Below are 22,760 nucleotides of genomic sequence, written 5' to 3' on the forward strand. Positions count from 1 at the left end.
GTCACTGTATGACTGTCAATAGAATCATACAATCATAGAATACCTACGGTGCAGAAGGAGGCCATTCAGCCCTTCAAATCTGCACTGAAACTTCAAAAGACCACCCTACCTAGATCCAACCCCACCTTATCCCAACCTTTGGACACTTAGGGACAATTTAGAATGGCGAAACAACCTAGCCTGCATATCTTTGGACAGTGGGAAGAAACCGGCTCACCTGGAAACCCACGCAGACACAGAAAGAATGTGCAAACTCCACACAGACAGTAACCCGAGGTCGAAATCAAACCCGGGTCCCTGACGCGGGGAGGCGGCTGTGCTAACCATTGTGCTACCTTGCCACCCATATGTCCACATTTCTGCATATGCAGGCCTGTGCCTATTATGTCTATACCTCTGCGTGCCTGTACCTCTGTGTGCCTGTACCTCCTTGTGTCCATTTCTCCCTGTGTTCATCTCTCTATGCCAGCGTTCCCGAACTCAATAGAGCCGTAATCTCCATGAGTCCAATGCTCCTAGTTTGTTTTGTGGTTTCCCTAGCTCCATGTCATAAGGTCAGAATTCCCTTCACTAAAAGAGAGAGAATCGGACTTTACACATTTAGTTTTACATGGAGATCTGAAAGGCTCAGGAAGATGTAGAAACGCAGTTTTGTGGAATATGAACAAATAGATTCCTTACATGTGGGAGTACCACACATCTGCTGCCAATAGCATTGCTCCTTAACAGACTGTATCCAATAAAACACACTCCAATAAAACAAAATAAATGAAAAACTGTTTTTAGTATTTAGCCCAGGCTAACAAAATCTCATAGGTGGACACTTATACATGAAATGAGTTGTGGGCAACATTAATATTCTCTCCTGAAGGTGCTGTTTCATCCTGGGGTATACACCAAGAAAGTATAGTTCACAAATGAGTCCAGACATTGATTGTCAGTATACTATTTAACCACTGGAGCATCACCTCTAATCCTAATCCTGTCTTGAATACATAGACACTTTTAAAAAAAGTTATTAGATGACACTAACTGGAGGAACCCTCTTTTCTTTCCCTTCTATATTATAGTGGTATTGCAACCAACGAAGCTATAACTAGCTAACTTAGAACGTTTTCACTTCATGGCCTGTGTGGCCAAGTGGTACACAAGGTGATTTACTTGCCACTAATCTGTGAAGCCAGCATGGAAAACTGGCTTCCTGAATGACAGTGATGCATCTGTGGGTATGTGGAAATATTCATACACTGAAGCCAAAACTAGTTCTGATGTTGAGATATTGCAGTAAGTTTCCAACTCATTCCACTCTCGGCATAATATTCAGAGCTAAGAAGCTAATCTGCTCTGTTTTTAAATAGGAATGTCCTGACAGAAATTGCCAAAAATTAAAAAATAACTGGTAATATTTGTCAGGTTTACTGTCTCCTAGTTCGTTTGTCACTGTGAGCCACACAGAACAAGTGAAAAATGCTATTGTCTCCTTTCTTTAGACTCTCTCCATTTTGACAAAGTATTAAGTGCATTTTCGAATCGACATAATTCTGAAAGTTCTCTGGGGCTCTGAAAACGTGTTTAAGGACAGCTATTGCCTCAGAAAGAAAAATAAGAAAATGTTCCTTTAGAGTTTTGATGTTAAAAGGCCCCATGTTTATGAAAACATACATCATCCAAAGATACCAGATGAAAAACAAAAGCTTCAGTGTGTCATGGAGGCATTTTTGCCATGGATCCATCCAGGGTAAAACATTGGTGATGGGCTTGAAGAGGATGTTGAATCAGAAAGGGTGACATTGCTAGGAACAAATTTTATTTTACCTTCAATATTTCTGATGTGCTGGGACTAATTGAATGCAACTATGTGTGTGTCACACAACACAACTAATTAGCCATCCGGCATTAAACACTCAGAACCGTTGAACGTGATTATTTACTTCCATCATATCCTGACATGCTTTCTCCCACCCAATATTAACTGTCTGTTATTTCAGTTGCAGTATTTCAACAGGACTTGCTCATATATGAACAGGAAAGGCAAATTGTAAATGATACAGAATTGCGGATGTTCTCTTTCAAACTGAAATCAATGGGTCTATTACGCCGCGTTAGGCCAGAATGGGCTCTGCAGTCAGAGCTGATCATTACAGGCCCCTTTGAATGTACCCTTTCAGGAAACAATGTAAAAACACATCTCTCTAACACTTGGCCTCTGGTGCTGAGAGAGTACTGGAGTGTTGCTGTCATCAGGGGCAAAGATCATCTAGGATTACCTACACCATAGAGGAGAAACACATCTGTATTGAGTGGATAGTTGGAAAAAATATTAAACTGTACTTTACAGGTTATAAATCTACTTATTTATTCATTACAATGCAATGGATAATACTTGTCTGAAGTGACATTTATTCTTAGCTATTAAAACTAATTTAATGTCACATTGTATTATGTTTTGTTGCATAATTTCACATTTTTCTTCTACTTCAAACATCTTTAAAACTTCACAATTGTAAGATGGTAGCTGAACAGTGGAGTTAAGGAACAGAGTGGCATAGTTCTATCAAATAATCACAAACTCCAGCGTGGATAGTACCTATGAGAGTGTGATCTGTGAATTTATCGTTGCCTTTTGCTTCCTATTTCCAAGTCAATGTTCAATCTTGCCAGTTAACTTGCTATGCATTTTGAGTACTTTTACATTATTAAAGTCCCAGATGTGGAACCTTATCACTTGCATTATGAAAGTTAAAGCATAGTAGGTCTATTTAATATCCCTTAGCCACTAATTGAATTGCCGCCTCAGAGAAATCCAGTTGATTAGCGAGGCCAATTGCTTCTAAAATCATGCTGTCTTTCCCTTGTGGCCTTTGCTTTCTTTAGATATACATTGACAGTTCTCCTTAAAATGTCCTTGTACAATTTCTCTCCCACACCACAAATCATTTATGCTCCATTCCTTCTCTGAATACCAGGATTGTTTGAGCCAGCTTCAATACCTCTGACTCAATGTCTAGGTACCAAAGCACTGACAAATGTCAGTCACTGTTTCCTCATTCATTTTATTGATGCTGTCAGGTTGTATCCCACCTGATCTAGTTATCCTGTCTTTACGTGGGGATTTGGAATTGCCCATAATCTTCATTATTGAAGGCTTGTGAGGAAAATGAATCTCCAATACCCAAATTCTCTAACATCGCTGCATTAGTATTATTTATCCTTAACACTCATATGTAGTTAAAGAAATTATCTTCCTTTTACTCTCCGTCCTCTCCTAAAGGTGCTGATTTGTACAGTTTCATCAAAATTGATCATCTTTAATTCCTTACCATTTACACGTGAGCCTTGAGCAACTATCAGCAAGCCCTTTGACCATGACAAATATCAAGCCTGAACCAAATTGTGTTCTCACCAACATTTGTACGCAAATGCACAAACATACACAAGCACATCAAAAGCCACAGGATACTGATCAGGAGTGGGATTCCTACCTGTTATTTCCTCTCCCTACACCAAGGATCTGAGATCTCTGCTGGTATCCTGGATGAGTTATTTTATTGGAATTACTTTTACGTTCCAACTTGGTTCTTATGAGATTAACCTAAATTATGGCATTTACCATTAAATAGTGCAGTCAATCTTCTGAAATTTGAGTTTCAGTATTCAAAAACTGACAATGACAGTTCATCCATTTCACATGTAGCACCTAGTTCCAGAAAAGACCAACGGCAACCTATTAAAATCTTTAATGTCTTTTGCGCTTTGGTGCGGTCAACTGCCTAAGATCTGTACATTTGGAGCCACTGGTACATGAGATATACAAAAACAATTACAATGAAACAAAGTCTTGTTCCTTCTATTTATTTCAGTTACTCCCAGTTGACTATTGTATGATTCACTGCCTTCATTGTTACTTCTGCATCTTAAAGTTTATTAACCTATTTGTGTACCCATTAGCACAGGTCTGGCTATTTGACTCATCAGGATCTAGTTTTTTTTCATATCTACATGTACCATTAATTTCCATCTTTGTTCCATTATTTTACAATCCAGCCCAGCCCTTCACGTAAAGCCATCCCTATCTTCAGCCTTAAAATTCATTTTGCTGAGCCTCTGTGTTGTTAGTCTTAACTTGAGCCTTTAAAATAATGTTAAATCTGTTAAATCTAACATTTTTTTTTTTAATTTTTAAAAATTCTTTTACAGGATGTGAAAATAAACTAACCAGCATAATTGCCCATCCCTAATTGCCCTTGAGGTGATGGTCGTAAGCTGTCTCCTTGAATTGCTGCAGTACATGTGGTGTAGCAACATCTACAGTGCTATTAGGGAGGGAGTTCCAGGATTATTATGCAATGACAGTGAAGGAATATCAATATAGTTCCAACTCAGGATGGTGTGTGGCTTGGAGGATAACTTGCAGATGATAGTGTTCCTGTGCATGTGCCGCCATTGTCCTCCGATATGGTAATGGTCAGGGGTTTGGAAAGTGATGCAGAAGAAGGTTTGACAAGTTTATGCTGTGCATCTTGAATATGATGCACACTGCTCCCTTCCATGTCACTGGTGGAGGAGCGAATGTTTCAGATGGTGAATGGGCTGCCAGTCAAGTGGGCTGCTTTGTCCTGGATGATGACTGGCTTCTTGAATGATGTTGAAGTTGAGCTCATCCAGACAATGGAGAATATTTCAGCATGCTCCTAACTGGTGCCTTGTGTAACACAGTGGTTAGTACCGTTGCTTCACAGCGCCAGGGCCCCAGGTTTGATTCTTGGCTTGGGTCACTGTCTGTGCGGAGTCTGCACGTTATCCCCGTGCTTGCGTGGGTTTCCTCCGGGTGCTCCGGTTTCCTCCCACACGTCTCCCTCAGTGTACCCAAACTGGTGCCGTATGGTGGCAACTAGGGGATTTTCTTAGTAACTTCATTGCAGTGTTAATGTAAGCCTACTTGTGACAATAATAAAGATTATTATTAGATGGTGAACAGGCTTTGGGGAGTCAGGCGGTGAGCTACTCACTGCAGAATTCTCAGCCTCAAACCTGCCCTCGTATTTATATGGCTAGTCCAGTTCAGTTTTTGGTCGATGGTATTGCCTAGGATGGTGATACTGGGGAATTCAACGATGATAATTTCATTGAATGTCAAGGAGAGATGGTTGTAATGTCTCTTTTTGGAATATAAAAATGTTTTAGATAGCCTTTGCCTGTCTCTCACATGACACAAATGTTCCTAAACACTTATCAGTCCAAGCTCAATGGTACTGAACATTGCATAGTTTTATTTTTATGTCACAAATGCAAACCCCCAAAGCCAAGCTAGAGCCTCTTTATTTGTTAGGTTTGAGGTGATTAGACAGCCACTTAATCTGCAGAGGGAAAACTCTTCGGTAATGTGCAGCATTGTTTGTGTCTTTCCACAAGTTCATTAGCAGTCTGTACTAAGGCTCCAGAGATGGAGGTTGGCTACCCAGGTGTCCTGGTCTGTCCTGAACCTGTTTAGCAAGGACCATTCTCACTGTGGCAGTTCAAAACCTGCCATTCAATAGATGGCCTTTGTCAAAGGAACTTGTTAGTGACTTCCCAGGTTTTCCATTCCTTGATCTGAAGGAAGGATGTCTTCTGGTAGATCTTTCTCAGGAAGAGTGCTCCATATGGAAATTGAGATGGGGTGCAGGCAGTAGGTCATTATGGAATGTTACATGAGGTCCAACTTGGATGGTTTCAGCTAGCTTGTGGGTTTTTGTCAGTCAGCAAATATGGGTGAGAGTGATGTTTGAGATGACAGGAAGCCAGCGGAGGACTTTTGAATGGAGAATTCCAGTTATAATGCACATTGCTGTATGCAATTGAGTGCATGATGACCTTTTCCAGAGAAGCGCACAACAGTATTCAGCTGCAAACTATGTATGATAGGGCAAGTACTGGCGTCCGGAGTGTTGCAGCAGCAGCATCATACGTAAATCCAGTAAATTTGGTTAGTAGTTTGTGTCTGGTTTTGGCATTTATTGCTGTTTTCTTCAGATTCTCCTGCAAGGACTGTCTAGAGGCACTCCCAAATATGTTGGGTTGGGATTATGGTTCAACTATGACTAGGGCACTACTCTGAGGAACTTCTGAAACAATGTCCTGGGACTGAGATGGTTGACCTCCAATAATCACAACCATCTTCCTTTGTGCCATGTATAGCTCCAACCAGCAGAGTGTTTCCCCACTGACTTCAGTTTTACTAGAGCTCTGAAAAGGGGAGCGAAATGCACACACGCTGGCGTTGCCAGCATCATGCCAACCCGGGATAGCATGGTTAGCAGGCAGGTCTGCAAATCGGGAGCCTGCCCACACCATGTATATTGAAGGTTAACGACGGAATTTTCCCATAATTTGTCAGAGTGTCAGGCTCTGACTGAAAAACGGTGTATATTGCTCCAGATGCACTGCTGAGTTTTCAGAGCAGATTTCATCGCTCACTGACAAAGAAAATCAGGGCTGGGGGGAAGGTTTACACCATTAGTCTGGTGGGGCAGAGCCTGATAGAGCTTGCAAGGCACAGTGGGGCAGTGATTAGCACTGCTGCCTCACGCCGACGAGGACCCAGTTTCGATCCCGGCCCTGCGTTACCATCCGTGTGGAGTTTACACATTCTCCCCGTGTCTCCGTGGATCTCACCTCCACAACCCAAAGATGTGTAGGGTAGGTGGATTGGCCATGTTAAAATTGCACTTTTAATTGGACAAAAAAAATCGGGGTACTCTAAATTAAATAAAAAGATAGAGCCGGCAGGCCAGCTCCACAGAGATTGGGGTGCCATCTTTAAAAGACACAGAATCACCCCCAATAGGTTAGTGGTGCTCATTAGAAAGGCAATCAACTGCCATAATGCTTGCAGAATGGAATAAAACACTTCCAAAGTGGGATTTACGGCAGCCTTATTTACCGGTTTGTCATCAGGCCCGTTGTAGTGGTGGGTTGCCTGACCGCAGAGTTAAATCTTGGCTGTTTAGCGTTCTTTGGACACTGAAAGTACTTTGTGGAAGAGGTAGATGCAGACTGACTTAAATTCAGAGCAGAGAGGTCTATTTCTGCATTACACTGCTAAGGAGGCCAGAGTGGTCTTTTCAATTACAGGCCGTGACCGCAATCTAGTTATCCAACCCTTCTGCTCTTGTTGGGTGGGATATTCTCTGTCTGTTACCCGGAATCCATTCAGCATTCTTAATTGGTTCAATTGACACTATAGTCAGCATTTTTGGGTGGCAGGGAGCCTGATGATAGTGATCCCAATAATTTAACTGAAACACTGTCACTTGGAAACTTGGCTTTTGAAGAGCAGCATTTCCATTGAGTACTTTTCTACTGTGATTGTCCAATTTTAATTGGATAGGTAGAGGTACTCATCATTATTGTAATTATGCCTGGGGTGAGGGGAGCACTTCAATAATGTGCTTGCTACATGAAGTCAGTAAATGGTCTAATATACACTGAGGTCCTAAGATGTGTTCTAAATGAAGCAGACAAATGGAAAGCAACCAGCAGCAGGTTGAATGCTGCCATCAGTCCAGCTGCTGAATACAACACAGAGTTTACTGGGGCTGCTCTGAATTTGGACTAAAAACATGGAGCTAAATAATACGCGCCTGTCCGATGCACTCGGAAGGAGCTGGCTTCTTACAGTTTTGAGTGTTTTTGGTGATATTACTGTATACCTGTGATTTGCTTTCAGGTCAGGGGAGATAAATTTACACTGATCAGTAATCAGTCAAATTACTGATATTTCATAAATAGAGTTTTATCATGAGGATGTATTTGCCACATTTACTTTGGTTTGGGTCGGGAGAAAAGCAGTGTCATGTTTATTATAAATCACACAAGCAACCCAATGGCATGATAAAATATCGTGTTAGTGTCATTGCTTTGGTTACAGGTGGGAAAAGATTACCAGTGTATGGTAACTCTTCACATTTTATGCAGATCGTCAGAGTTTGGTTGTATCCAAACTTGCAGTCGAAATACAAAACAGAACAACCAGGATTCACCCAGTTCAAGGTGCAGGAATATAGTGCATCAAATAGTTTCCATACTCAATGCAACAGGTGGAAAGGAACTTCCTTGGAAAGATGCCCCAGTGAGATTGTCAAGGAAAGTGGCTCAGTTTCAAGTGTGAACATCTGGACGTGTATGTACCAGGGGGCTGGATTCTCCGCCCCGCCGCACCACATTTCTGCCCCGACCCTCCGGCAAGATTCTCCGTTATGCTTGCCAGTCAATGGGGTTTCCCATTGTGGGGCAGCCCCACACCGTCGGGAAACCCCGGGCTTTGGCAAAACGGAGAATCCCACCGGCGGAGAATCCCGACCCAGGTCTATTGACTGCAACCACATCAGCAGGATCCACAAACAGCCCTATTGCTTTCATGTGAGCTTCACACCATCTTGAATCCACTGCTCCTTCTATCCTGCCACTGGCCTTGTGATTACAAGAAAAGCAATATCTTTTCATATGATCTTTAGCTTGACCTAATTTAGTGGTATCTTAAATTGGAGATATGACCGCTGGGGTTTATGTTATCTTTTGCCTTGAGAGCTAATGTGTAGAGCAACTCTAAAATACTAAATAGGAGATCATTATCCATTCTGATGAAAGGTCATAACCTGACACATTAACCCTGTTTCTATTTCCACATGCTTTGAATTTCCAGAACTTTCTGTTTTATTTCAGATTTTCAGCAATCTCTGAAATAGCAAATGCATAGAATCCGTATAGTGCAGAAGAAGGTCAGTCGGCCATTGAATCTCCACTGACCCCCTGAAAGAGCACCCAATCTAGGCCCACTCCCCTGCCCTATCCCCGTAACCTCATAACCCCACCTAACCTGCACATCTTTGACTGTGGGAGGAAACCAGAGCATGCGGAGGAAACCCATGCAGACGCCGGGAGAAAGTGCAAACTCCACACAGACAGTCACCCAGAATTGAACCTGGACCCTGGCGCTGTGAGGCAGCAGTGCTAACCACTGTACCATAAATGACAGCTCTGGAATAGTAAAACTCAAAGCAGCCTATCCATTATCCAAGTAATTAATGAATAACCCAACATTAATGAATAATTAGTGTTGGCCGAATGTAAAAGAATTTAGAAATTTCTCTCAGGTCATTGGCCATTAGAAAAGGTTTCTTTTTAAATCCGAGAAGTCCAAAGCTGCCAGGACAGCTGTAATTGATTCAGTTTAATTCTGGCACATCAGAATAGAGAAATGCAGTTTTGCATTTTCATAAAGAATCATTAAAAATTTCATTTAAAGATATTGCTAGGAACATAGGCATTTATGTTGTACTAGTTTTAGAAAACAATTCAATATTTACGTGCAAATTAAAAAAAAAAACGGATGAATTAGTTGCACAGATAGATGTAATGGGGTATGCCATAGTTGGGATTACGAAGGCATGGCTCCAAGGTGACCAAGGATGGGAACTAAACATTGAGGGTTATTCAGTTTTTAGGAAGGACAGATCAAAACAAAAAGATGGTGGAGTTGCATTATTGATTAAAGAAAATATTGATACAATATTGAGGAAAGATATTAGTTCAGACGATATGTATGGGTTGAGTTAAGAAACACTACGGGGCAAAAGTGAGGGTTGGTATGTAGACCACCAAACTGCAGTGGTAATGTTGGGAATAGTATTAGACAGGAAATCAGAGATGCATGTGATAAAGGAACATCTGCGATTATGAGTGACTTTAATCTGCATACAAATTGGCTGAGTCAAATTAGTCACAGTACAATAGAGGAGGAATTTCTAGAGTGTGTATGGGATGATTTTTCTGGACTAATACATTGAGGAACCAGCAATGAAACAGGCAATGAAACAGAAATGCACTGGGTGTTGTGCAATGAGAAAGGATTAGTTAGCAACTTAGTTGAGAGAACCCTTGGGGGATGAGTGACAATAATATGATAGACGTCTTTATCATAGTGGATGGTATGAATCTTAATAAATGTAATTATGATGGTATGAGGCATGAGTTGGCTATCATAGACTGGGAAACATTACTGAAAGGAAGGACAGTAGACAGACAATGACAGGCATTCAAGGAACGAATGGGTGAACTACAAAAGTTGTTTATTTCTATTTGGTGCAGGAGTAGAAAGGGAAACTTTGCCAAACCATGGCTTACAAGGGAAATTAGAGATAGTTATCAAGAAAAAGCAATAGATCAGAGGATTGGGAAAAGCTTAAGATTCAGCAAAGGAACATTAGGGGTTGATTAAGAAGGGGAAAATACAATATGAAAGTATGCTAGCGGGGAACATAAAAACTGACTGTAAAAGTTTCTATAGTAATGTAAAGAGAAAAATATTGATAAAAACAAATGTAGTCCCCTTACAGTCAGAAACAGGGGAATTCATAACAGACAACAAAGAAATGGCTGAAGAACTAAACTCATACTGTACTTCTGTCTTCACAAAGGAATACACAAATAATGTACCGGAACTTCTGAGAAACACAAGTTTTAGTGAGGAGCTGAAGGAAATTAGTGTTAGTGGAGAAATAGTTTTAGGGAAATTAATGAGATTGAAGAATTATAAATCTCCAGGGCCTGATAATCTTCATCCCAGAGTACTTAAGGAAGTAGCCCTAGTAATAGTAGATCCAACGGTGGTCATTTTCCAAAATTCTTTGGACTCTGGAATGGTAGCTATTCAAAAAGGGAGGTAGAGAGAAAATAGGGAACCATAGACCAGTGGGCCTAACTTCAGTAGTAGGGAAGTTGCTAGAGTCCATTATCAAGGATTTTATAGCATAGCATTTGGAAAGTAGTGGTATAATCAGACAAAGGGAAATCATGCTTGACTGGAATTCTTTGAAGCTGTAACTCATAGAGTTGACCAGGGAGACCCAGTGGATGTGTTTTATTTAGACTTTCAGAAGGCTTTTGACAAGTTCTCTCATAGCAGATTATGTTAAAGCAGATGGTTTTGCGGGTAGTGTCTTGAGATGGATAGAAAGCTGGTTAGCAGACTGGAAGCAAAGAGTTGGAATAAATGGGTCTTTCTCCAATTGGCTGGCAGTGACTAGTGGGATATCGCAGGGATCTGGGCTAGGACTTCAACAGTTCACATGATATATTAATGATTTGGACGAGGGAACTAAATGTAGTATTTCCAATATTGCAGATGATACAAAGTTGGGTGGGAGGGTGAACTGTGAGGAGGATGCAAAGATGCTTCAGTGGGACTTGGACAGGCCGAGTGAGTCGGCATATGCATGGCAGATGCAGTATAACGGGGTAGATATGAGGTTATCCACTTTGGTCGCAAAAATAGATTATTATTTGAAAGGGTGTAAATTGAGAGAGCAGGATACACAGTGGGACCTCGTGCATTAGTCACTGAAAGCAAGCACGCGGATACAGCAGGCTGTAAAGAAGGCAAATGGTACGTTGGTCTTCATAGAAAGAATTTGAGTATAGAAATAGGGATGTTTTACTACATTATGTAGGGCATTGGTGAGGCCACACCTGGAGTATTGTGTGTAGTTTTGGTGTCCTTATCTGAGGAAGGATGTTCTTGCTATGGAGGTTATGCAGCGAAGGTTTACCAGGCTGATTCCTGGGATGACGGGACTGTCATATGAGGAGAGACTAGTCGGTCCGGATCATATTCATTGGAATTTCGAAGAGTGAGGGGGGATCTCATAGAAACTTATAAAATTCTAAGAGGATTAGACCAGGTAGATTCAGAAAGAATGTTCCCCAATGATGCGTGAGTCCAGAACCAGGGGTCAAAGTTTGAGGATAAGGGGTAAACCTTTTAGGACTGAGGTAAGGAGAAATATCTACACCCAGAGAGTGGTGAATCTGTGGAAATCACTGCCACAAAAAGTAATTGAGGCGAATACAATGTGTAATTTCAAGAAAGAATTAGATATAGCTCTTGGGGCTAAAGGGATCAGGGAATATGGGGGTAGTGGGGGGAAGGCGAGATGAGGGTATTGAACTTGATGATCAGCCATGATTATAATGAATGGTGGAGCAGGCTCAAAGGGCTGAATGGCCTCCTCCTGCTTCTGTTTCCTTTGTATGTTTCTATGTAAACACTGCAAATTTAACTTGCTATTGTATAAGGTTACATCGTTTGATCAAAATATTTAGCCTTGTCACTGAAATTATGTAACCTATCAGCATGATATTCTCCATTTATGAGAGGTCAAAATAATGTGGTGCCCACCATGCTCTGCTTCTAACAGTGCAAATGTTAATCGTTAACCTGAGACACACCAGTCCAACATATACTAGATGCTCCTCAATTAATAATTTTAAATCTGACTTTTGCCAGATAAGGGTACAAAAGACCTGGAACCAAGGCAGGTGGATAGAGTTATGATACGCATCAGTTACAATCTTATTGAATGGGTGGAACAGTTTCAGGGGGCTAAAAGGCCTACTACTGTTTCAATGTTGCTATGAATCATAAGGTTGATATGTGTTCAGACAAGGCTACTTAAGGAATCAGCCTTTGAAAAAATAACCAATAAAAAGCGATGGTGAAAAAAGCTAATCTTAACAGGCCTAAATTCAGAGTTGTTAGTTTTCTGGTTTGACATGGATCTGATCACCAGGCTATGATATTCTCTTATTTTCAACTTTCTAGTCATTTCTCACGGGATACCAAATATTAAAACTAATCTCTTCAATGAACACCTGAATTTCTTGTTGGCCAAATAGCTTCTTCATTTGCCAGTATTCTCGAAAATGAACTGATTACTCTTGCAGAGCTCTTTCACTGCTGCTTCAGGTCTGTCCATACCGCTGGGATATTGAAATTCTCCATGATCAGCACATTACAATTCTCTGCAACCTCTCTTCCATGCCTGAACAATTTACTATCTACCCAATCACCTTGAGTTGGCAATCAATAGCAATTGTCAATTATTTTACTGCCTTTATCATTATCAAGTTCTGCCCAATTGCTTCCACCATCCTCTCTTCTCCAGTTCTGCTTACTTTTCTGATGGCTGTTATATCATCCCTCACCAATCATGAAACTCTTCAGCTTAATCAGTCTGTGTCTGAGAAACATTCTATCCCCTCTTAATTCCAGCTGTACTCTATCTTCGTCACTCTTGTCGGTATGTTTGCTTGTCATTAATAACTCTTGATAAGTTAGTCCAAATATTCTCTGCATTAGTATAAATTCTGTTTCCTTACATTTCTATCCCTTTGTCTTTTGTTGAAGCTATTATGCTTGTACTCTCTCTGAGGAACAGATCGCTTTCTTTTATTTTGTGGTAACCAGCTTGGTAACTAACTGAAGTATACTCATGAAATGCAGCAGAATACATGCTCTTTGTTCAGCATCCAACCAGATATATTGGGATATTTTAAAACAAAAAATTGATAGCCCAATATAAAATATTCCTACATAGATATTGCTCGCCCAATTTTGCACACAATATTTTTACCTGTGGAAAAAGAGATTTCACAATGAGCGCTGAATTACTTTATTCATTAAATTTCCAGTAGATTTTGGATTAACCTTTTTGCCCTCCCCAAAATTTCCTTTTTGACACTATGCATCATCTTTTGATTGCCTTCATTGCTCCCCCGGTAGCTTAAGCCTCAATTCTGACTGCTGTTTTATTCTATGCGGCTGAGCACAGCACAATTATGCTTTAGTGTAAATTTGTGCACAATGAACACATGCAGCACTCTGAATATATTAGATACAGCTGCGATTCTGCAGTGTTTTTGTTAAGTTACCAAAGCAGGGGGGGGCGGGGAGAGAAAGCCAGATTCTGGCTACAAACTGATTTTATTGAACATCTAAATTTAGCAAAGTATGTTCAATCCTCTGAGGCCGATGGCTTGTGTTATTAGATCATAGCGATGCTTAATGCAAACTCAGCCACCTGAAATCAATCCTTATTCATCAGGGCTACAAAGCCTGACCTTCATGGAATAATTGAAAGTGAATTTGGACTTGATTTTCATTCATCTATGTCAGAATAACCCCAATTGTGTAACTTTTAAAGCATGTTTTATATTTTGTGCTGTTTTAACAGCAAGGTGATAATATTTCACTGTGCTTTCATACATTAAAAATTGCTTGGTAACATATGAGGTTGCTCACATTCAACTCCTTTCAAATGTTGCCTAAAAAGATTAACTATCAAGTTAATTCATAAACAAGTTAAATATTGTGACAGCATACAAGAGTCAAGAGATGACCTTCATACCCAGGAGAGTAATATACTTGTTATTTTACATGGAGAGAGGGCTCAGTTGGAATAAATTAAAGAATGATGTTTCTTATTTGGAACAGACTGCTTGTTCCCATATCATACACGTAGCTTACCTTTGTCACATTGAGCCTTGGTTAATGCACTTGAATGAAGCAACTTTAAACTGAGCTAATGCAGGTCCTTCAAAAGCCGTGCCTTTGTACAGCTGAACTGGAAAAATGTGTACTGAAATGGTTGTTTTACCAATTCTGTCTCCTTAACTTTTCAGATGGAAGGCCTGATTTTAACTCCAGGCAAGTTTCGGGTGAGTGAGCACGATGCGAATTACAATCTCATCTGCTGCTCCAGAAATTATGACGTTGTGTTTTACCAGTTTGTTGTATACTTTATATATGTTTGGTTTGCCTCTAACAATGCAGAGCGACATTAGTTTCTAAGTATGCAACAAATTTATTTACAAGAATTTTAAAATTCTTAACTCGTGGGGCAGTTGAAAGACATTAGCAAACCCAATGGATTTTTATGACAATCGGCAATGGTCACCTTCAGGCATATAATTCCAGAATTTTATTGAACTCTAATTTCACTATCTGTCATGGTGGGATTCAAACCTGGGTCCCCAGAGCATTACCCTGGGTCTCTGGAATACCAGTCCAGCGACAATACCAATATGCCAATGCCTCCCCTGCGAATTGCGATTTGACGTGAACCTGGCACCTGCCACGATTTCGGTGTCAAAACTGATTCTCTGCCCAATCGCCTTTCCTGATTTCACCATCCGTCAATGGAGAATCCCACCCATAATCTTTATTTTCAATTACACCAAATCTCTTGGTTTGAGTTGAATTTCCCCATTGTCCCCAACTATGTTATCAGTACTATTTTTAAAATATTAGGTATCATGCTGTCTCAAACTGTACCTAAATATGATATGTGTCCCCAGGAATCTTTCAAACTGCTCAAACTTCCTCAAGTTTCAAACATATGCTGCTATGTTCTTCAGTCCTTAATTTCCCAAATGAAATATACAAAATAATTCAATCGCAGCCTTGTCACCATCCTTCGTCTTTTTTGGCAACAATTAAGCTACCACATGCTCAACTGCAGGCATCCATTATTGACAACGTTATTTATACCTTTCCCAAGAGAGAGGGAAGCAGGGTATGCTCTATACTGCAGCTACTACCATCCTGCCCCACCAGGGGATGTAGTGCGGGGGGAGACGGCCACTCTTGCTCTTGTGGCATAGCTCACAACCATTTAAAGGTTGGGAGGGGTGGGGAGGGAGCATAAGTGACCTGAGGCGAGTCTTCTACCCCCCAATTGGGGAGGGAATTCCACCTATGGGAGTTGCCATCCAATCAAATGGCCTGTAGTTCCTTCGGCCCAAAATGTCACCAGGAGCAGTAGCCACTGCTGCAACTGCATCCAGTCCCAATGACGATCGTCACCAGTTTGGCAGACTGAGGTGAAGGGGTGGAGTCCGGGTTGGACAGACCATGGGGGAAGGGGATATGTGGCGTGGGGAAGTCTGAGGGGAGGGAGGGAGTCCGATGGCCCTCTTTCCCACCACCAGGCACCCAATTGTACATCCTATGCTCATCTGCCAACACTGCCCTTGTGGAGTGTAAATTTAAATGACCCACCTGCCCTCATATATTCATTAACAGAAACGAGAATGTAAAAGACATAAGTTTGCTCTGTCACAAAATAACAATGGCTTCTTGTTCATCCTACACTAAAGTATCATTATCATGAAAAGCCTGTTGATACTTACTAACAAAGCCCATAAATGAGCAGCAATCAGATAATGCATTGATAAAAAAATCATAGAACACCTATAGTGCAGAAGGAGGCCATTCGGCCCATTGAGTCTGCACCAATGCTCTGAAAGAACACTCTACCTAGGCCCACTCCCCCGCCCTATCCTCATAATCCCACCTAACCTTTGGACATTAAGGGGCAATCGAGCACGGCCAATCCACCTAACCTGCACATCTTTAGACTGTGGGAGGATACTGGAACTCCCAGAGGAAACACATGCAAACACGAGGAGAAAGTGCAAACTTCAAGGTTGAAATTGAACCTAGATCCCTAGTGCTGTGAGGCAGTGCTAACCACTGTGGAAATTACTTCTGGAAGTTGTATGTTACAATTTATTGTTTGTTTAAACTGGACCTTGCCATTTTTAAAATGCACACACGATACCCATCTTCATTACTGGGGCAAATTATCTTCAACTTCAAAAAGTTTTTGGAAATTTAAAGTATTTGTACATCTGGGTGATGTGAAAGGCTAAAATGTATGTGTGGCCAAATCTCTTAAAAATACAAGTATACTTGCACAAATCCCTTTGTCAATGACCTTTGCCGTGATCCTGATCCTTGGCCAAGACTCTCAAGTTGTTAGTAAGATCCAGTTCGGGATCAGTGGCATTTTGTTCAAAGAGAACAACGTTTTGAGATACAAGATCCAGCAGAGGGCAGTAGAGCGGAGCTGCTGATTGGTGTTGCAAGGGAAATTTGCATACCTCCGTCGTGGTCACCTTAATTTGAAGGTAGTTTGTGGAGGAGCTGTTGTCAAGTGACACTTAAACCCGAAACACTTCTTCAGTGTTCCCCTCCCTACCCCCTCCTCTAAACAAAAAAAACCAACCGCTGTGAAGATCCAGAGGAAGGCTCGAGGTCAGTGACTGGTAAGTAGTGTTTCTGTTGTCTTTTCATTGGTATATTGATATTTTCTTTTTCTTCGTTGTTTATTTATTTATTTAATTTTTTTGGTAAATTGTAATTGTTGAAGTTAACCGAAGGTTTAAGACATGGCAGGTGATCTAAGACCCGTGTCATGCTCCTCGTGTGCGATGTGGGACCTCAGGGACACGTCCACTGTCCCTGGCTCCTTCACGTGCAAGAAGTGTGTCCAATTGCAGCTCCTGTTAGACCGCTTGATGGCTCTGGAGCTGCGGATGGACTCACTTTGGAGCTACATGTCGATTGGTTTAACCAGGTCGGTCAAGGCAGCCTTGAGGAGGAGTTTATAGAATGTATCCGCGATAGTTTCTGAGAACAGTATGTAATGGAACCTACGAGGGAACAAGCGGTCCTAGATCTGGTCCTGTGTAATGAGATAGGATTGATTCAGGATCTCATAGTTTGGGATCCTCTCGGAAGGACCAATCAAAATATGGTGGAATTTAAAATACAGATGGACGGTGAGAAGGTAAAATCAAGCACTAGTGTTTTGTGCTTAAACAAAGGAGATTACAAAGGGATGAGAGAAGAACCAGCTAAGGTAGACTGGGAGCAAAGACTTTATGGTGAAACAGTTGAGGACCAGTGGAGAACCTTCCAAGTGATTTTTCACCGTGCTCAGCAAAGCTTTATACCAACAAAAAGAAAGGACGGTAAAAAGAGGGAAAAACGACCGTGGATATCTAAGGAAATAAGGGAGAGTATCAAATTGAAGGAAAAAACATACAAAGTAGAAAAGATCAGTGGGAGACTAGGGGACTGGGAAATCTTTAGGGGGCAACAGAAAGCTACTAAAAAAGCTATAAAGAAGAGTAAGGTAGATTATGAGAGTAAACTTGTTCAGAATATAAAAACAGATAGTAAAAGTTTCTACAAATATATAAAACAACAAAGAGTGGCTAAGGTAAATATTGGTCCTTTAGAGGATGAGAAGGGAGATTTAATAATGGGAGATGAGGAAATGGCTGAGGAACTGAACAGGTTTTTTGGGTCGGTCTTCACAGTGGAAGACACAAATAACATGCCAGTGACTGATGGAAATGAGGCTGATAGGTGAGGACCCTGAGAGGATTGTTATCACCAAGGAGGTAGTGATGGGCAAGCTAATGGGGCTAAAGGTAGACAAGTCTCCTGGACCTGATGGAATGCATCCCAGAGTGCTAAAAGAGATGGCTAGGGAAATTGCAAATGCACTAGTGATAATTTACCAAAATTCACTAGACTCTGGGGTGGTCCCGGCGGATTGGAAATCAGCAAACGTGACACCACTGTTTAAAAAAGGAGGTAGGCAGAAAGCGGGTAATTATAGGCCAGTGAGCTTAACTTCGGTAGTAGGGAAGATGCTGGAATCTATCATCAAGGAAGAAATAGCGAGGCATCTGGATGGAAATTGTCCCATTGGGCAGACGCAGCATGGGTTCATAAAGGGCAGGTCGTGCCTAACTAATTTAGTGGACTTTTTTGAGGACATTAACAGTGCGGTAGATAACGGGGAGCCAATGGATGTGGTATATCTGGATTTCCAGAAAGCCTTTGACAAGGTGCCACACAAAAGTTTACTGCATAAGATAAAGATGCATGGCATTAAGGGGAAAGTAGTAGCATGGATAGAGAATTGGTTAATTAATCGAAAGCAAAGAGTGGGGATTAATGGGTGTTTCTCTGGTTGGCAATCAGTAGCTAGTGGTGTCCCTCAGGGATCAGAATTGGGCCCACAACTGTTCACAATTTACATAGATGATTTGGAGTTGGGGAGCAAGGGCAATGTGTCAAGTTTGCAGACGACACTAAGATAAGTGGTAAAGCAAAAAGTGCAGAGGATACTGGAAGTCTGCAGAGGGATTTGGATAGGCTAAGTGAATGGGCTAGGGTCTGGCAGATGGAATACAATGTTGACAAATGTGAGATTATCCATTTTGGTAGGAATAACAGCAAAAGGGATTGTTATTTAAATGATAAAATATTAAAACATGCTGCTGTGCAGAGAGACCTGGGTGTGCTAGTGCATGAGTCGCAAAACGTTGGTTTACAGGTGCAACAGGTGATTAAGAAGGCAAATGGAATTTTGTCCTTCATTGCTAGAGGGATGGAGTTTAAGACTAGGGAGGTTATGCTGCAATTGTATAAGGTGTTAGTGAGGCCACACCTGGAGTATTGTGTTCAGTTTTGGTCTCCTTACTTGAGAAAGGACGTACTGGCACTGGAGAGTGTGCAGAGGACATTCACTAGGTTAATCCCAGATCTGAAGGGGTTGGATTACGAGGAGAGGTTGAGTAGACTGGGACTGTACTTGTTGGAATTTAGAAGGATGAGGGGGGATCTTATAGAAACATATAAGATTATGAAGGGAATAGATAGGATAGATGCGGGCAGGTTGTTTCCACTGGCGGGTGAAAGCAGAACTAGGGGGCATAACCTCAAAATAAGGGGAAGTAGATTTAGGACTGAGTTTAGGAGGAACTTCTTCACCCAAAGGCTTGTGAATCTATGGAATTCCTTGCCCAGTGAAGCAGTAGAGGCTCCTTCATTAAATGTTTTTAAGATAAAGATAGATAGTTTTTTGAAGAATAAAGGGATTAAGGGTTATGGTGTTCGGGCCGGAAAGTGGAGCTGAGTCCACAAAAGATCAGCCATGATCTCATTGAATGGTGGAGCAGGCTCGAGGGGCCAGATGGCCTACTCCTGCTCCTAGTTCTTATGTTCCTATGTTCTAAGACACCTACTAATAGAATATAGCCACAAAATTCCATGGGTTTTGCGCAAGCAAAAATAAACATGTTTACACAAAGTCAGAAAGATAAAACAACTTACAATATTGATCTTGCACTCCACCATTCAGGATAAATATAACGTACATGAGAATTTACAGACAAATTGTGATCGAACACATCCACGACACAATGATGCCACATGCGACCAAAACTGATTCCACAAATTTCTCAATAACGCACCCAGATATTAATAATTCTGTAAGTTAACCAATCTCCAAATTACAGAAAGTGTTTCAGGGAGCAGACCTTAAGTAAAGAGGGCTCAGGAGAGGCTCTGGAGATCCAAGAAGGCAGCAAAGGTTGGTGACTCCATGCTTCATGGGCAGTTGGGGCAAAAGCACCCTTTTGAGCCGTGGTGTTCTGCTCTTTCTTGAGGGATTCCAATCTTCATCTTCGAAGATCTTGCCTGGGAATTCTCTCCAAAGGTCATCCCAGGTTGGGCAGCTTCAATAATGGCCCAGCTCATAGGGTTTTATTCCCATCTCCCGAGATTCAGTTCTGCTGGATTCCTCAGTATGCACCCAAACGCCAAATTACTAACACAACTTCAGATCTTTGGCCACGCTGAGCAGAACATTGCTGTTCCAAAGGGCTACTTTTGCCCCAACGGCCCATGTAGCATGGAGTCATCAACCTTAATTGTCTTCTTGGATGTTCAAGGCTTCTCCTGACCCTTTTTCAACTACCAGGGTTTTTCTGGAGTTCTCTTAGGTCTGCTCCCTGCGACCCTTCCTCTCATTTGGAGCCTGTTTCTCTGCTCCAATCTTTTTAGCTGAACTTAGGGCAGCACAGGAGCACAGTGGTTAGCACGGTTGCTTCACAGCGCCAGGGTCCCAGGTTCGATTCCCAGCTTGGGTCACTGTCTGTGTGGAGTCTGCACGTTCTCCCTGTGTGTCTGCGTGGGTTTCCTCCGGGCGCTCCAGTTTCCTCCCACAAGTCACGAAAAATGTTCTGTTAGGTGAATTGGACATTTTGAATTCTCCCTCAGTGTACCCGACAGGCACCGTATGGTGACTAGGGGATTTCCACAGTAACTTTATTGCAGTGTTAATGTAAGCCTACTTGTGACAATAAAGATTATTATTATTATTATTATTAATAATCTGTTTTTGTCCCCTGTTTCTGTTCCCTGTCTCTATCCACTACTCGGGGCTTTCTTGTTGGATCTCTCCCTGCCTCCGCTCCCCTTTTTGAAATCTCTCCCTATCCCTACCTAGGGCGCTAGTCTTTCTTGGCGCACCCCTCCTGATCACCTGACCCAGAATTTTACACTTTTTCTCCCCCCATCTCTTTATACGCAGGTGTGCTGGGCCTGTCCTGGGCCCGAAGAACTTAAGGATGCAGACCTGCTGAATTTGTGCATGTGCAGCCTGCTCCTGGTCTGCACATGTGCAGCAAGTCCAAGGTTTGTCAGGGCTTGGAGTTACCAACCACTGCGCTCAACATTAAGTAAGTTTGGGTTTCATAATGCCTGCCTCCTTCACTTATCGTAAAGGTCACAAGGTGAGAGGATGGGGGTGGCAGGGGAGTGGGGTAATGTTTGCTGATGACTGCACAGTGTTCCGTCCATTCAGCATCCCTCAAATTCAAACACCATCCTGACTTGGAAACACATGGCTACTTCTTCATGGTTGGGTTAAAGCCCTGGAACTCCCTCTCTAGCAGTACTGTAAGTGCACCTACATGAAATGGACTGCAACATTTGAAGAAGGGGATTTAGTGTCACCTTCTAAAAGGCAATTAATGATGAGCACTGAATGCTAGCCTTGCCAGCATTACCCACATCCCGGAACTGAATCAAATCACCATGTATTTCCTACACAAAGTGAATATAACTAGTTACCTACCTTTGAAAATCAGACCAGTGTAACTTAAATCAGGTGAGATAAATTAGAATTTACTGGAAGTGAAATCCCCAGGCTACTCCTGGTCACTGATGCTTATGTTCCTGAAACAAAATCCCAGATTTTCATCCCCAGGTTGGGTTTGCCAAGTTGGGAGATTTCCTCTAAAAATGTCCAGCCAGTTCAGTTGATGGGAAGGGCAGCAGTGTGCCGAAACAAGGTTCAGGGTGGAAGACCGCAGAACAAATGTTCAGGCTGCCGAGTGTGGAGGTAGACTCGATGCAAGGTTTGCCTCTGTGACCTTCACTGTGCATAAATAAATAAAAGATAATAATAAAACAAAAAATGTCCTCCAGTCCTCCCCCTTCAGCCCCCACACATTCATGATGTCCAAACTATGCCAACCCATGCCATCCAACCAACCCCCATTGCTCCCATGCTCTCTTGACCAACAAGTGCCCCTAAACTCACCCCAATGTGGCCCTGTTCTATGCTAACTTAGTGCAAACTCATGCCAATGCATGCCACCCACCCGCCACGTATTTCCCCATCTCCCATTCACACCAACTCACGTGGTACACTTAGACAATTCTGTGACAGCTTTGACATATCCGAGATAACTTTAATATCCATGACCGGATTAACACTTCATGGATAGCTTTGATATGCTTGATAGCTAAATAGTTCCTTGACAGCTGGGCACCTCTTTTACATTCCAATAATTTTGTGTATAAAAAGTGCACAAGCATGTTCAGCAATTCCAAAGTATGACTTAGCTCTCCAAAAGGGTGCCTTCCTCTCCCAAAATTAGTAACCTGGTTATTCAAACACATCCACCAAGTTTAGACCTCCTCTTCCCTGTTCTAATATACACACTGCAGATTTTACACTCCTGTCCTTCCAAAATCCCACTTCAGGTGGTGATTTAAATTTCCAGTTCCCTCCACGAATCATGCATGCACCAGTACCAGCCAAACTCCAGTCCCATTCCTGCAAAGATTAAAACTGGGTTTTGGGATATTTTCAGCCATTTCCAGGATTTTCATCATGATGGAAAGGCTCTGACAGAATCTTCTGCAAGAGACATTTCCTAAAGAACATTAAATATCATCGATATTTTCTGACAGCTTCATTCACAGAATGAGCAATTATTAATAACATGCA

General features: G+C 41.8%; 2 long non-coding RNA genes across 2 annotated transcripts in view; one reads left to right on the forward strand and one right to left on the reverse strand.

Moving 5' to 3' along the window:
- Positions 1–14,462, reverse strand: part of LOC140389324 (uncharacterized) — a 32,373-nt gene extending 17,911 nt beyond the window's left edge. The window contains exon 1 of the long non-coding RNA XR_011934348.1: positions 14,345–14,462. This is a non-coding gene — a long non-coding RNA (uncharacterized lncRNA). The remainder of the gene's footprint in view (positions 1–14,344) is intronic.
- LOC140389326 (uncharacterized) overlaps positions 14,426–22,760 on the forward strand; it is a 35,957-nt gene continuing 27,622 nt past the window's right edge. The window contains exons 1-2 of the long non-coding RNA XR_011934349.1: positions 14,426–14,535; positions 21,054–21,201. This is a non-coding gene — a long non-coding RNA (uncharacterized lncRNA). The remainder of the gene's footprint in view (positions 14,536–21,053; positions 21,202–22,760) is intronic.

This window comes from Scyliorhinus torazame, chromosome 14, assembly GCF_047496885.1.
Source record: "Scyliorhinus torazame isolate Kashiwa2021f chromosome 14, sScyTor2.1, whole genome shotgun sequence".
Taxonomy (NCBI): domain Eukaryota; kingdom Metazoa; phylum Chordata; class Chondrichthyes; order Carcharhiniformes; family Scyliorhinidae; genus Scyliorhinus; species Scyliorhinus torazame.